The sequence below is a fragment of the Buceros rhinoceros genome, unplaced genomic scaffold (genome assembly GCF_000710305.1).
Source record: "Buceros rhinoceros silvestris isolate BGI_N320 unplaced genomic scaffold, ASM71030v1 scaffold16794, whole genome shotgun sequence".
Lineage (NCBI taxonomy): Eukaryota > Metazoa > Chordata > Aves > Bucerotiformes > Bucerotidae > Buceros > Buceros rhinoceros.
This window is the reverse complement of record NW_010407835.1, coordinates 37,954-45,157: the sequence shown is the minus strand read 5'-3', so window position 1 is coordinate 45,157 and position 7,204 is coordinate 37,954.

Sequence of the window (7,204 nt, the reverse complement as noted above, 5' to 3'; positions counted from 1 at the left end):
CTTGTCCTCAGGAAAACAGAGCAGCAACATTCGTCCATCATCAGAATAATGGATTCACGCACCTGTAGCAGTACAATCCTTCGATTACAGAATCTAATTAAGAAGAGTCGTAAGTACAGAGACTGATTTAAACGAGTAGCGTGAATGCCATCTACGCTGGTGGTGTTCCAGCAGGACAGATTAGCTCTACATTTAATGAAATTATGTAACAACGTACTAACATCCATTAGTAGTTGTTAACATACTATGGAACTGTCCTAATGGTACAAGTTGTTTGTACAATCAGACAACAGACAAACTTGGTCAGCAAATAGCTTACCAAGATTATTCTTAATTTAGTTTTGGTAGACTATTAGTATGTTACAATTCATCTCGTACGTAACAATTCAACGACAGAACTTGCAGCTGTTCCATGTCACATTCTACTGTCCTGATTCCCATTGGAGGAAATGACCTTTGTTGCTGTGGCTAAGAGGTCTGGACTGACTCACATGCATCTCTACTCATCGCACTGCTCAAAAGCCAGGCCAATCCTACTCTGTCTGGCAACTCACTGACAGGCTGGACGGATGCCTCTGCAATTCTAGTTGCTGGGTTTGATTCTACTGCTGCTGTATTCTCAAGTATGCTCGTGCTTGGAATTATCTAGAAAGAACTGGGCCAATCTTTTCCTCCAGGAACGGACAAAGTGAACTGATGAAGGGTAGATAACTTCTTAATGCTGCAGAAAACCAGCAGAAAGTGCCAAATTTTGACATAAAGAGGGATGCCTTCTAGGTTCTATGCAGTGACCTAGTGCCTGCCACCATGTGCCACCATTCTGGGTGCCACACCAGAGGGGATGGTCCTCCCTTGCACTGTGTAATGTGCACCTTACCATCCCGATATGTTGATTGCTAGGCAGCCGATCTGAAGTCTGTAGTGCAGATGGAGACAGAGATCCCACAGACCATCTTCCAGACTGTCTGAAAGATGAGTCAAAAACAGCATCACAGAGATCAGGTGGGTGTTAGCTGAACCTGAACTCCCCGTCTTTGTGATGACCATTAACAAAGTACATATCCTCGTATGCTATGTATAGAGAGGCTACAATCAGTACCTCAATTTCAAAAGCTACCCAATAAGCTGCAAATCCAGAGTGAGAGTTATGAACAAAGCAGAGGTTACAATGGACACATGGGCCAAAGAGCAGCAGGAGGAGCTGTGCCATAAGGGAAGGTGAGCCAAGAAGCTAGCGTCACCGAAAGCAGGCAGGGACAGCGAGGGCGCTTGTAGGCATGCAGTCCCACAGCATACAAGCAAGGATAGCACATGAACTCTGGGATAGTGACTAGGGTCAGCCAGCAGTCCAATGACTGCCAGACAAGCCCATAGTGATAAGGCATGTCCAAGGTCAAGCCAGGAATTCAAGTCCACAGGTCAGGATCAGTATCCAGTATTCAGTTCAGGTCAGGATCAGTATCCAGATCAGCTCAGCACATAGGAAGGCACAGGCATAGCTGTAGCACAGCTCAGGTAGCACCAGCTTAGAAGCAGTTCCTGAAAGTAGGGGGTGCGGGGGTGTGGGTGTGGGTGGGCAGGGCATGCCTCACTGAGGTTTCTCAGAGCAATTTGCTTGAAGGTCAGCCAGCTGCACTGTGAAAGTTGCGTCTGAATTTAGACAGCCGAAACGCCTGAAGCAGTGGGGAGAGAATGGACTCAAGCCCCTGACAAGATGCACTATGGCAGAACCTGGGAACTCGATCGATGAGTCCATCCCAGCACTGTCTTTCTACCATCTGGTGGTAAAATCAATAACATGAGTGTTGTTCAATACAAGTAAATGTCAAGGGTTTGACCAAGAAAACAGTTTGTTTAAACCAAATTAACTACCACAGTAGATGGGTAGTTAAGTACATAAAGTAGTTCAGTAAATGTATAGAGAGTAAGTATAAAGTGTTGGAGTATTCTGGGCTGTTTGAACAGGAGCGTAGACAGTAGGTCAAAGGAAGTGATTCTCTCCCTCAGCAGTTTTTAACACAGTGTCTGGAATATTGCATCCAATATTCAGGGGTAATTTTTTTTTTCTAGAGACTGGAGACTATTAAATTTGCAGATAACACCAGACTTGGTGGAAAGTTTTTGGCAGTACAGTTCAGAATTCAGAATAATCTTGACAAACTGGAGATGCAGACTGAAAAAATACGGACAAATACTTACAGAAAGGAATAAGCATATGCATAAATACTTGATGGGGAAGAAGCTGTCAGCAAGCAGAACTGCAGAGAAGGATCTGGTGGCCATGGTAACAGTTGTGAAGACAACTGTAAAGAAGGCAAATGGCGTGCTGGGATATACAAACAGCAGTTTTTGTTTGTGGTACAGACTAAGGCATTGTATTGTTCTATGTAGCTCTATTAAGGTTGTGTTGCAGAACTGCAAAAATGAAAAATATTGCAAAAATTGAAAGCACCAGCCTTGTTTAGTTTAGAGAGAAGACATCTGCGAACGGGCTTACACATGCAAAACAGATCCAAAGATACAGAAGTAAACTCTTCTCCAGGTACATGATGGGGAGCAGAAGGAGTGGCAGGCTTCGTATTTACAAAGCCAGATCCTTTTTACTATTAGAGTAGATGAAGCTTAGAGGAAAAAAGTCACATATATTGTCATTGCAAACTTCCAGAAGAGTTTGAACAAGAAGCTGCAGGAATGTCACAGGGAGAGTTGATTCTGCCTTTGAGAAGCGAATGAAAGCACAGCTTACTCATTTAACCACAGAGGAGCCTACTAAAAACGCATTTGCTTCCATTTCATCAGTCTGAGGGAAAATCTTTCCCTGCTAATTAGGCTGTTCAGTTTGTCTTTTGACTTCAGGTACTGGAGTCTTTGGTACTTGATAGTACCTCGCAGTCACAGAGGAAATTGTGCAGCTGATTTCCAAATATGCCACATTACCAGGCAGATACAAACATCTCCATTTCACAGATGCACCGATAAGTTAGTAAATGACTCAAAACCTGGTATTACGTCAGGATCAAAGATAGGAGTGGAATCCGAAATCTCCAGAATCCTGAGTGTAGGCCTTAGCTACTGAAACACAGTGCAACAGCTGGAGATGGCAAACAGGATGAAAAGAGTAAGAAGAGCAGACGTAAAAAGAAAATTTGGTGGAAATACAGAGCAAGGAAATGGAGGGTTCTGTTCAGGAGACCTGAGGTCACTTTTCTTTTAAAATATGTCAATCTTCTTTGCATGTCACAAGCATTATTTGTGACCTTGCAAAGTATATGAAGAGCTTTAGTGGCAAGTACAATCTAAAACACAAATGGAGACAGCAGATTTGGGGACTGAACAGAACAGAATTTTTATGACTGATGACACTTCAATATCTGTTCCACAGCTGCAACCTAGGGTAAATAATACGGATATACTTCTATCCAAAAAAATACTGAACAAGAGTGTTCTTGATGACACCTTCTTAAGCGTAGCCAATGGCATGGAATTCCTATAGTTTCTAATTTAAATGTAAATTTTATGCTTCCTCATAATTTCTTGTGGTGGCATTACAGTTAAAATATACGTGTTGAAACACAAGTCTCTGAGTTTTGGTGAAGTGACTACCGCATTTTATCAGTCATGACTCGAGTTATTTTATTCTGCATCAGAAGGACTTAATCTACATGTGAACCAGAACTGATTCTATTTGTTAGCCCCATCATGTCTGAAATGCAAGGCCGTTTTCACCTCACGCATTAGTTAGCACCCATCATTTAGGCTGTAAGTTCTATAGTCACCAAGCACAGAACTTAGCCTGAGTTTGCCATAAGCAGATATTAGTGAAAAACTCCACATCTCACCCAAGGTCGTCTCTCATCTCGACTGGATGTGTAGGGCTAAAGCAGTAAAACACGGGACACAGCTAGCTTTTGTAACAGTAAATTCACCACTTTTGATTATGTTGCATATGAAAGGGGATTTTTTTCCTTCTACTGATTTTTCAGAATCAGAACTGAATTTCAGAGCAAATATCATTTAAAATCAGCTTGTAAACAATTGTAAAAGACAAAATAGGTAGCCAGTACTTTGAAGAAAATGGGTGTATACCAGAAGGTGGGTGCACTGTGAAGAAGCAAGAACAGGTTATCCTGCCCCCAGTTTTCTGGACTGCTCTAGAGAAGCAACAAGCTTTTATGGTGCTACAGTGTTGTGACATTTTCAAAACAATCTCATTTTTAACAGAGCCCTGCTGGGCTCAGACATTTCCTTTGCCTTAGCATGCCTCCTCAACAGCAGGCTGTGTGGCTGCTTATTCAGAGGTTGTGTTTTTATTTTCTTGTCCTCCTTCATTTTAAATAAGTTTCAGAGGCTAGGGCTTGCTTTTCTGAATGGAAAACCATGCCTCATGGGTGGTTTTGGATGGTTTCAAAGTTAATGTCTGAATGTGTAAAAAAGATAAACATTTACACAAATGGTTTTTCAGTATAAACCTTTGCCCCATTGCACAGAAAAAAATAATGTTCTCACTAGTGCAGTAACTGCAGAAACTCATTAAAAAATCATTAAGAACAGCCTGTGAAATTTTAATTAATCTTATTTATTCTTAGAGATTGTGCCTACCAAAGTAATAAAATGAGATATTACGGTAGAAAATAATATAGGACATTCATGAAGGGCAGGATTATGCCCAAGGAAACTCAAGAAAATAAGGTGGGAGTTTTGTAGTTTCAGCTTCAGCGTCTTCTCCTGCCACTCTTACTTCCAATTCTTTCCCCTTCTCCCGTCTTTCTTGCCTAATCTTCTCTACCCCTTTATCTTCATGCTCAGACTTCTTTTCTCTGGTACCCGAAACCAACATCTTTTCTGTCAACAAGGCTATCCTTGCTGACTACTTCCTGATTCACACGCGCTCTGTCCAATCTATCTAAGGTCTGAGTATACTCTTCCTTTTGGGTAGACTGATGAATCTTCAGTTGGAAGGACCCACACAGGTCAGCCTATCCCAACTTTTTTCTCACTATTTAACAGATTCAGCTAGATCATTGAACTACCACACATTGGGCTAGCCTATGGTTAGCCTATGGTTACAACCAGTGGTCCTTCCCCTTCTTCCTGCCTCCTCTGATCCTAAAGTCTTTTGACTGATGTTAGAGGTTGGAAGTATCAGAGACTTTCTGTCCTTTTTCCTGAATAGAGATGTTGAACAAGAGGCCTAGAGAAACTGGAAAAAGAGATTGCCCAGGGAAGTTGTGGATGACCCATCACTGGAAATGATCGAGGTCATGTTGAACGGGGCTTTAAGCAACCTGATTTAGTGAAAGATGACCCTGACCACTAGATTATCTTTAAAAGGTCCCTTCCAACCCTAATCATTCTAAGTATCTGATGGTCCGAAGGCAGATGAGAGAGCAAGCATTTGGTGGAAAAAAAAAGATAGTGAGAAGTTCCCATCTGACTACAGGATTAAGAGCCTCTGAGGGCATTTTTTCCCCAGAAGGGATCTCTCTATGTCACCCGTGGGGCAATTAGAACACTTTGGTAGATCCCTGGCTGGCAGCTCCAATTCTGAGCTGTTTAAAATGCATTTATCCTGCCATTAGTCCTCCCATCCATGATGGAAAACATCATGGCTCTCAGGTTATCCTGCCCCCAGTTTCCTGAATCTCTCTAGTGAAGCAACCAGGTCTCATGGTGCTACAGTGTTCTGATGTTTTCAAAACAAATTTGTGCTGTTGATGGTTCCCAAAACTATTACTAACCTTTGGCAGACAGTCCTTCACACGAATGAGAATTTCTTTCCACAAACCACACTGGTCACTGGTAGTATCATTAGTGACCATTTGAGGTAGAAAATCTTGAGTTAGACAAGTTCATTTTTAAAACTAAGTACAATTTCTTTGTAAGCGATAACCTTTCTACAGCAGTTTTCAAGATGGCCATTGACATTAACATCGCTGCATCATGTTTTTCTAATGCTCTTTTTTCAATTTAATTGCATAAAGCCAGCAATTTGTTGTGCAGTCTACGATACATACGTATTTTTCGAAGTTTGAAGCTGGAATATCAATCTATGAAGTAAGACTTCGCCCTATCACATTGTTGCAGGGGAATTTACGATTCACATGATGTAGAAGATTGAAGTCCCAATTCAATTTCACTTCAGGACAGATATTAAGCATATAATTTTCTGAAATCTGCCTAGATTCCTAACGGACTTGAATGTATAAGAAATGCTTGCAACAACATCTGTCACACATCAAGGTACTTAATAATTCTGCATTTCTTTGAATCATACCTGTAGTTAAATCTAAGAGGTATCCAAAAGGTAATTGCCAATAAACGTTTTAAAATGTGACAGCTGGAATCATGTCCAACACCGTAATCTCTTCAATGTGCTGATCAGTGTTACATTTGGAAAAGCTATTGCACTGTATAGAGAAGGGAGAGAGCCTGTCACAGATGAAAAAGCCAGAGGTCCCCTCACTAATTTGTGGACTCTGTGAGAGTCATCTGTCATCTGTGCCTTTAAGATAAGAAAGGAATCAGTCGATAAGGATTACTTGTGACGTCTCCTACACACACACTCCCCAACCCCTCTTCCGGCTTCTGTAGTTAGAAAAACTTTACAGGGAAACTTTTTGTCTTCACTTTCAGTAGTTGATAAAGGTATCAAGGAAACTTACGTGCTCACAGGAAAAAACAACCGTATGCATATTTTTGTATACATGAATGCTTTCAAGCATTCAGCTCACAAGATCCCCCAAGTTCTACAGGCTGTATATTCAATAAAGATGTTGGACTACACACAGCCATCATGCAATCCCCTCCAAGGCAGACCTTTTTCAACACTTAAATCATATACAGACATTACACTGTCCTATGGCAGCTAACCTGCAGAAGACTTTCGTATGCTTTTGGTGGAAAATGTAAGACATGCTTCCCCGGCTTGTTGTTGCCAGATGCAAATGTGTACTGTTCTTACTCCGACAGATACAAAAAACTCTGAAAAGGTATGTAACTACAGCGTCTGAATTGCTCATCTTCAGCTGATGATTAGAGTCAAACATATTTTTCTGGAGTGTGGGTCATATAATTTTGGATAAAATATGTCTTACACCTTCATAGGTCTGTGCACAAGCACAGAAGGTGCATTTATATGAAATAAATCCATATTGTCTCCAACAAAAGACATGAATTTTGGACTAAATACAATTTTTAACAACTT